The sequence below is a fragment of the Musca autumnalis genome, unplaced genomic scaffold (assembly GCF_047663935.1).
Source record: "Musca autumnalis isolate F117 unplaced genomic scaffold, ASM4766393v1 scaffold_2, whole genome shotgun sequence".
Classification (NCBI taxonomy): Eukaryota; Metazoa; Arthropoda; class Insecta; order Diptera; family Muscidae; genus Musca; species Musca autumnalis.
Window position 1 is genome coordinate 209312602 of NW_027411755.1, and position 9481 is coordinate 209322082.

At 38.1% G+C, this 9481-nt stretch overlaps 1 long non-coding RNA gene across 1 annotated transcript; it reads left to right on the top strand.

The window, feature by feature from the left end:
• The first annotated feature begins 1314 nt into the window (after positions 1 to 1314).
• LOC141393311 (uncharacterized) lies at positions 1315 to 1726 on the top strand. Its single transcript, XR_012410063.1, has 2 exons — positions 1315 to 1519; positions 1586 to 1726. It is a non-coding gene; the product is annotated as an uncharacterized lncRNA (long non-coding RNA).
• The last annotated feature ends 7755 nt before the right edge of the window (positions 1727 to 9481 follow it).

Consider the following 9481-nt stretch of genomic DNA (forward strand, 5'->3'; position numbering starts at 1 on the left):
TATCGGTCTACCCTTTCCGTTAATTACCCCCACAAAAGTTCAATTTTTTTGGGCAAGTCCATATTACATGTGACGACGCCAACTAAACTGACTGAAGGCAGAATCCGGTTTGGTCTTAATTTTGTACATAGTATTAGAGACTTGGATTACGTCCGAATATGGACTATATCGGAACACTCCTTCGGGTGCCTCCCACACAAATTTGGGAAAGAGTGCCGTTTAAGGACTCGTCTCGGAGTGTTTCAATCTTTTTGCTTTTTTGGCTTTGTGACCCTTGTTACGACGGTACAATTTCTTTGGGGGTCAAAGTCCATTCTTCTTTGGTCCATACTTTGCACATCGTGAAATGTCTACCAGACTTAGTTGAGATTTCAATATGGACTCAATCTGTCCACTCTTTCGGGTATCTCCCACACAAAATTTCGCAAAAGTTCAGTTTAGGACCTGGTCTCGAATCGCTTTGATTTTTGTTGCAACAAATTGTATTCATTGTTCCCTATACGACGGTACAAGATTCATCAGGGGCAAGTCCATACTTCTGAGAAAGGTGCGAAAAATCCTGTGACACCGTGTGTAGTGGTTGGAAACTCTCGAACGGATCTGCCGATTCGGTCCAAAATATAGCTTTTTCGTATTTTGTCCAAACTTAGTTTCAGTTCGAAGATGGGCAATACCAATCCACAACTTTCGGTACTTCCTCACAATATTTAAAAAAAAAAATTTACTAAAATGGTATACACGATATCTCTTGAACGGGGCAACCAATTTGGTCCAAACAGCGATATTATGTTATCCATGGACAAGTCCATTCTTCCGGGCATACTGGTTTGAACTTTAAAACTAATCCAAATTTTTGTCGGCAAGTTCAAATGTCCAAAAAGAGCCAACAATTCTGAAAAGACTATAAATACATTCGATCTGTCCGTAGATGAAAGTTTCAATTCACATATGATGAGGGTATATCTCTGTCGGCAAAGGCGACTGATACCTTTTCACTTGGTGGAACGTCCGTTCATTATAGAGAGAAGTATGAGAAGTACAAAAATATTATTATTGCATTGAAAAAAATTCCACATAGGGGGATGAAATGTCTTCTTATGGAAGATCAAAAGGTCTTATTACGAAAGACCCCAAGGTCTTCTGATAGAAGATCACAAGATATGTGTTGTTTTGATCTGTCAGTATAATAATTGAGGAAGACCTTATTGTCGTCTATCAGAAGATTATTTTTTAATTGTTTCAATATAAATACATATGTATGCAGATGCGTAACAAAATACTCTGTCATCCGCTCTAATGATGAAATTGCGGAAATGAAGAAATTCTACAAATTAAAAAAATCACTTTAAAACTCATTAATCATTTCTTCTTCTTTGTAGCTGCATTTTAAATGTAATAATTTCACGAAACCAAAAAAGGGTATATAAAGTAGACTTAGACTAGAGAACTTCAATTCAAAATGCGCTTCTTCGTTAATACTTTAATATTCTTTACAATTTTGGCTCTTGCCTTGGGTCAGGTAAATAGAACTAAGGAAAAGAGAGTTACAATTTAAAATAAATATTTTTAATTTTGTATTTTGCAGCAACAACCCCAAGCAGCTGGTGAAAATCACGACAATGCTGAATCTCAACCAGCTGAAGACACGAGAGGTGGAATTGGGATTTGGTGGTGAAACATGTTTTAAATAAATAAAGAAATAGCAAAACTGCAGCACTAGCAAAAATAATTGTTTTTTTTTTTTCTGAAAACGTCAGATTTTAACCGTTAGTAATTACTATTTGAAGGATAACACTGGACAACAATGTGAAAAATGTTTGTTACTCCTTATGCGCAACATAATGAGACTGTTTTTAAACTAAACTCATTCGAGATAAATAAACTCTTATATTATAACCCGAGCACCAGACAGTATAAGAGAAAGTATGTTACAACTGCAGAGTATGACATCTCCGAGTATGTTATTCACACTGTACCTGTTTACTGCCTGGTCTCACAGACCGGCCTATTGCTTTGTAAGAGTTCAACAAGGTTTTTATCAGCATCCAATTGCAGCCGTCGTGCGACTTGAGGACCTTGTTTTCACTTCTAATCTTGCCACAAAAAACAGAGGCTGGCACGGACTTCGTAAACATGGTATTGAATGTTACATACAATATTTGGGGCTAGTTAGTGGTAAGATTCAGGGCGCCATCGACCAAAATATTTAGGGGGAGCCTCATTTCAGGCGTCCAGGTGGTGAAAAGTGTGTCGGAAATTTTAATTTTTCTCAGGTTCAAGAACTGATCTAAGTCAACTTTGTAGACATTTTTACCTAGCACATGCGTCATCGACGATAGGACCCGACGTCAAGATCGTACAATCATCCACATTCTTCACGATATCTATGCCGTATGGAAGGTGTTTAATTCCAGAGTGGTAGAGGTTAGTTCCAAAGACATAATCCCGCATAGGGGAACTTTCTGCTTCCCTCTATGGGTCTTAGTCTTTTTATACCCTCAGCCTTTAGGCTAGAAAAGGACATACACTTTCATACGGGCAAAATGTGCCACATCGAAATAATGGTTTTAGACCCCAAGTTTGTTTGGACGAAATGTGTTTCAGACAATTTGGAGTCGATTAAGCAATGTCCTTCCGTCTGTCTGCCTGTCTGGCTGGCTGGTGCGCACGATAACTCTCAAACGGATGAGCCGATTTGGTCCAACATTTGGCTATCGTAATATTATGTCCAAACTTAGTTTAAGTTCACAGATGGGCCATATCGGTCTACTCCTTCAGGTACCTCCCCCACAAAAGTTCGAAAATGTTCGGAAAATTTGAGCGCACGATTACTCTTGAAGGGAGTAACCGATTTGGTCCATACTTTGCACATCGTGAAATGTGTACCAGACTTAGATACAGTTTCAATATGGACTCAATCGGTCCACTCCTTCGGGTACCTCCCACACAAAATTTCGGAAAACTTAGGGCCTGCTCTCGAATCGCTTTGATTTTTGTTGTAGCAACATATATTCACTATGACACCGTGTGTAGTGGTTGGAGCGTAAGATAACTCTCGAACGGATCTGCCGTTTCGGTCCAAAATGTGGCCTTAGTAATATTTTGTGCAAACTTATTTTAAGTTTGAAGATAAGCCGTATCGGTCCACTCCTTCAGGTACCTCCCCCACAAAAGTTCAAAAATGGTCGGAAAAATTGTGCGTGCGATAACTCTTGATGGGAGTGACAGATTTGGTCCATACTTTACACATTCTTATATATCTACCAGGTATAGGTCAGGTTCGAATATGGACTATATTTGTCCACTCCTGTGGGTACCTCCCACACAAATTTTTGGATAAATTCACTTTAAGACCTGCTCTCGGATCACTTGATTTTTGTTGAAGCAACTTGCACTCGCTGCCTCAGTAAAAGTTTTTTCAAGGGCAAGTCCATACTTCTTGAGAAAAAATTCCGAAAGTTATAAAAAGCCCCCCTATGGCACCATATGTAATGATTGGAGAGCTCGAACCGAATACTGCTTTCGTCCTTTGGATATCGTCTGGGGCACGGAAAATTCCTCTTGGGGAAGAAAGGCGTGATGAAGTTTTTGCTAGAGACCCTGTAAGCCATCAGGAATTAGCGTTATATCTTTGTTCACTGTTGCTTTAGCTTATTTTTGAGATGACATGTCTTCAGTCAAATCGAATGAGGATTATTTTCTTAGAGCACTTCGACTTTCTAACTCGCTTCCTTCAAGCTCGACTCACGGCGGATCTGTCCTTCGTAGTTCTTATTTTATCTCTGCCCCAAAATTTGTGTTCACAGTGATATTAGATAAAATTCGAAGGTGGAAGGAGTGGACCTTCCAATACCTCCCCCACAAAAGTTCGAAAATATTCACTAAAATGGTACTCTAAATATTGTCGAAACTCAGTTTAAAACAAGTTAAAAAGATTCAAGTTCGGCCGGGCCGAAGTTTTTATACCCTGCACCAGAAAATACTCTGAGCTAATATGGAATTATTAGTTTTCTTTTTGCGAAAGTACCTATGCACACAATTTTAGCTGGAGAAGTCACTTGACCACTAGAAACCCTAAGTGCCAAATTGTAGACAATTCGGCCTGAACATGTAGCTAAAAACGTCAAAATACCGGAAATCGAGCGGTACCGCTATATGGGGGCTATAAAAAACGTGAACCTATGTCCATAATTTTTGGTGGAGAAGTTTCTTCTCACTGGGAACCCTAAATGTCAAATTATAGCTAATTCAGTCTGAAAATGTGGCTAAAAACGTCAAAATATCTGAAATCGGGCGGTGCCGTTATATGGGGGCTATACCAAACCGTGGACCGATATAGCCCATTTTCGAACTTGATCTAAGTTCAGACCAAAAACACATGTGTACCAAATTTCAGCCCTGTAGCTCGATTCATTCGGAAGACAGCGTGCTTACAACAGACGGGCGGACGGATAGGGCTAAATCGTCTTAGAATTTTACGCTGATCAAGAATATATATACTTTATACGGTCGCAAATGATTATTTCGATGAGCTACAAAGCCCTATCTATCGATATCCCCGCAAATGTTTGCGCTTTAATCCTATCCATATTGTTTTGAAAACGCCCCTAAATACGTAAGTTTTTTTGAAAAAAAAGTATTTCAATCCACACAGGCTGAGGGTATATCTCTGTCGGCAATGCCGACTGATACTTTTTTACTTGTTTAAAATAATTTTGATGTGGACCCCAATAGACCTGGATTTTTCTGAAATAATTTTTATGTGGTCCCCAATAGACCTGGATTTTTTAAAATAGTTTTTATGTTGACCTCAAGGATAAACGTGGATTTTTTACAATAATTTTTATTTGGACCCCAATAAACGTGGATTTTTTTAAAATAATTCTTATGTAGACCCCAACATAATTTTTATGTGGACCCCAATAGACGTGGATTTTTTAAAATAATTTTTATGTGGACCCCAATTGACGTGGATTTTTTAAAATAATTTTTATGTGGACCCCAATTGACGTAGATTTTTTAAAATAATTTTTATGTGGATCCCAATAGACTTGGAATTTTGAAAATAATGTGGACCCCAATGGACGTGGACTTTTTAAAATAATTCTTAGCTGATTTTTAAAATAATTTTTATGTGGACCCCAATAGACCTGGTTTTTTTAAATAATTTTTCTGTGGACCCGATAGACGTGTTTTTTTAATAATTTTTAATTGCTTCCTAATATACGTGGATTTTGCACACATTATTATAATTACTGATAAGAAAATATTTATGTATTTTCCTCTTGAACACCATTTTCTTTATCAGAAATACCAACCAAGATATAATCAGATAAATCAAACGAGGAACCATTAGCAATATTCTTTATTTCATGTAAACCTATGCTTGCCTTCATTCTTCTACTTTTATTTGTATGCTTTCCAGCAATTTCACCTATTTGTTTTCTATTCCACTAACCAATTGACTTGGCTGGCAGACTAACTGACTTCATTTTGCTTATTTTTGTTTGATAGCTTGACTCTGCATCTGACTCGTCTCGTCGTTCTTCTGATTTAATTGAGTTAACAGAATGATAAATTATGTTCATCCCCCCCTGCCCTGGTTCTTCCGTTGTTGTAGACATCATTCCCAATAACCCATCACCATTAAAAGTGTTGGCCCCATAACTGTTCTCCGAACAGCCAAACAACATGAACTTCAAATTAAGGCGGATCCGGATGTAATTAATTATTACAGCGTTGTTCTCCTCGGTGGTGCTTGCTTCTTCCTTGTTCTCTCAAAACATTGTGTCGTGTTGTAAGCGCAGGCAAAGCAGGCTAAGTGCCGACAAATGGCAACAACAGCGACAGAGGCAGACAGCACCACACAGTTTACTTGTAATGATTTTCCTCCTTTAAATAACACAGTTTAGTTTAGGTGGAGAAAACTAAATTAAATATTTACTAATATTGGTGGCCATTAGGGGAGGTGTAGCCAGTGAGCCGACTATAATTTTGTAGGGTAAGTCGGCGTTTATTGGTTAGTGAAAATTATTTTTTCTTCTCTCTAGGGTATTGGAAGCTTATTTAATTAGGCTATTAATTATTTTATAAATACATTGGCTGTGATAATACCTATAAATATAGCCTGGCAGAAGGTCAGAAATGGAGATGTTAATTGCTATGTTTGCACAGACATATTGAAGAAGTTAACTTAATTGTAAATTCATGAAAAATATCAAAAGAATCTCAGACCTGGGTTTAAATCGCACTGTTGCAAAGGAGTGTCCATATCCAAATCTATGTGTCAAAGAAATATTACGATATGCAATGTTGGGACCAATTCGGTTGATCCCTATCACAGTTATCGTACGCACTATTTCTATGGAGAAGGTACCCGAAGAAGTGGATCGATATTGTCCATCATCGAACTTGATATTATGATGTGCTATGTTTGGACCAAATTGCCCGGCTGATCCGTTCGACAGTTATCGTGCGCACATCAGTCAAACAGACAGATGGATAGGCTAAATCGTCTCCAAACAGTCTGAAACTGATTTGGTCCTAACAGGTTTTTTTAGGTTTTCACGATGTTGCTTGAAAACCGCAAGTCCTATCGTAATGGGATTAAAGAAAATATTGAAGCAGTGAAATTACTCCATCAAATTTTCTTTAGTCCCATTTTGATAGGACTTGCGGTTTCCAAACAAAATCGTGAAAAATACGAAAAAAACCTTAAAAATGCGCAAAAACCTTCTAGGTGTAAGCGGTTTTCATTTAAAGTTAGTTAAGGCGCACCATAGATGACATTTTTTTATAAGGAAGCGATACAGTCAGTGCATCGTCCAAATTGGAGCTTCTATATCTCAAAAATAGTAAAAATATCGTGAAAACATAAAAAATTCCAAAAATGTGAACTTTGACCGCAATTTATTTGAAATTTTTTTAGTTTTTTTTTATTTTCTCATCTATGAACATTGTAGTTTCAGAATCCGCTAAAACTTCCAAGGTGTATGTTCCTTTCTATTAAAGTTAGTTAACACTCACCGTGCCACATTAGTGGACTAGAACTTTAAAATCATGGGAAAGTTTGAGGTGATATTTTCATAGAAAAATAGCTGAGAGTTACCTCTTTGTACTTTTGTACCTATCCTGACTTTTCCTTTTAACACTTTCTTTATTTTGATGAAATTAATCAGGGAAAAATAAGAGGTATCGCATTATTTTATGTTTGATATTTTCTTAATACATACATACATACATATGTATGTTCTAACACAGATCCCCGAGAAGAGAAGAGGGACTTCCTTAAATATAAAATAGTGTACCCCAATTCATATTAGCTCAATCTACTCTACCATCTACTTTTTGTAGCCGAGTAACTTCCACAGTTCTCGTCTGAGACGAGTGTCATACACAAATATCAGGTAGTCATCACCTACCGTAAAATAGATCCCCTAACGCAGCTTTACACCGGCCATGTGCCTATCAGAGTTTGTTAAGGTTTGCATTAGAGCACGAACTATTTGAACGCAGCCTCATTGATACCTGGATGTCTCAAAGAGTATTAGGCTTAGTTGGGAAGTCGTTGCCGTAGTAAGAAGGCAATACTGCGGTCGACCTCAGTCCCTACGTAAGCAAATCTTTCAGGAATATAAGAACTTTCTAAAAACCAAAAAAAAAAAACAAAAACGGAAAATAAAATTTCTACTGATGTATGGATGCCTGACACCCTCAGTCTTCACTGTGCATCAACCTCAGTATCCCTGACCATCACAAATATGGACACTGACAGCGAACCCCTACCTACTGTTTTCAGCAGCTCAAGCTCTATACTGTAGCCAAGAGCGGGACGACGTTCCACAACTTGACCGCATTAACGACTGTTTAAATAAACAGAGCAGGAAAATGTCCCCCTAACCTTCTGGGAGGAGAGCATCCCGGAAAACATTTGGGAAAATTTATCACTGACAGAAGATCACGACAGTGATCGGTGATGTATCCACCTCTAATAGACGTGGATTTTTTACAAATAATTATTAAGTGGACTTCAAAAGACGTGATTTTTTTAAATAATGTTTATGTGAACCCCAATAGACGTGGATTTTTTTATGATACTCCATCCAAATGCGATGAAAAGGTTGTTGAACGGAACTGTTCCACTGTGCCGGGCATTTTAGCGCCAAAAAAATCCGAAAAAACCTTTGCATCTCATTAAAAAAAAAAACAACTAAAAAAGTGTCAGTCGGCTTTGCCGACAGATATATACCCTCAGCCAATGTGAAGCGAAACTTACACCTCCGGACAGATCGAATGTATTTAAGGTCTCTTCAGAATTTTGTGACCCTTTTTGGACATTTGAACTTGCCGACAAAAATGTGGATTAGGAATTAACTGCACTAAGACACAAATGTTGCACTTTTGTGGGGGAGGTACCCTTAGAGAGGATCGATATGGGCCATTTTAGAAGTTAAACTAAATTTTGACAAAATAATAGGAGATCCAAAGTTTGGACCAAATTGGTTGCCCCATTTAAGTGATATCGTCCTAGCATTTTAGTGAAATTTTTTAAATATTGTGGAGAAGTACCGGAAGTTGTGGACCGGTATTGCCCCATGAAACTAAATTTGGATATAATATGACGAAGACCAAATGTTGGACCAAATCGGTTGAACAGTTCGAGAGTTATAGTGCTCTCCGGCCGGCACATATGGTGACATAGGGGTTTTTTACACTTTCGGGCTGTTTTCCCAAGAAATAACTTTTACCGTCGTAATGGAGGTAGCGAATGCAAATCGCTTCAACAAAATCAAAGTAATTCGAGAGCGGGTCTTAAAGTGAACCTATCCGAAATTTTGTGTGAGAGGTACCAGAAAGAGTAGACAAATATAGTCCATATTCGAACCTGATCTATATCTGGTAGATATATTAGGATGTGTAAAGTATGGATTACATCGGCCACTCCCTTCAAGAGTTATCGTGGGCACAATTTTTCCGTAAATTTTTCAACATTTGTGGGGGAGATACCTGAAGTATTGGACCGATATGGTTTATCTTCGAATTTAAACTATGTTTGGACAAAATAATACGAAGGCCAAATTTTGGACCGAATCGGCAGATCCGTTCGAGAGTTATCTTGTGCTCAAACAACTACACACGGTGTCATAAGGGCTTTTTGCATCTTTCAGGCTATTTTCGCAGGAAGTATGGAAAAAACTTTTACCGTCGTAATGGAGGTAGCGAATGCAAATCGTTTCAACAAAGAGCAGGTCCTAATCTGAACTTATCCAAAATGTTGTGTGGGAGGTACCCGAAGGAGTGGACCGATTGAGTCCATATTGGAACCTCATCTAAGTCTGGTAGAAATTTTACGGTGTGCAAAGCATGGATCAAATCGGTTACTTCCTTCAAGAGTTATCGTACGTACAAATATTCCGAACATTTTCGAACTTTTGTGGGGGAAGTAGCGGAATGAATGGGCCGATATAACCCATATTCGAAC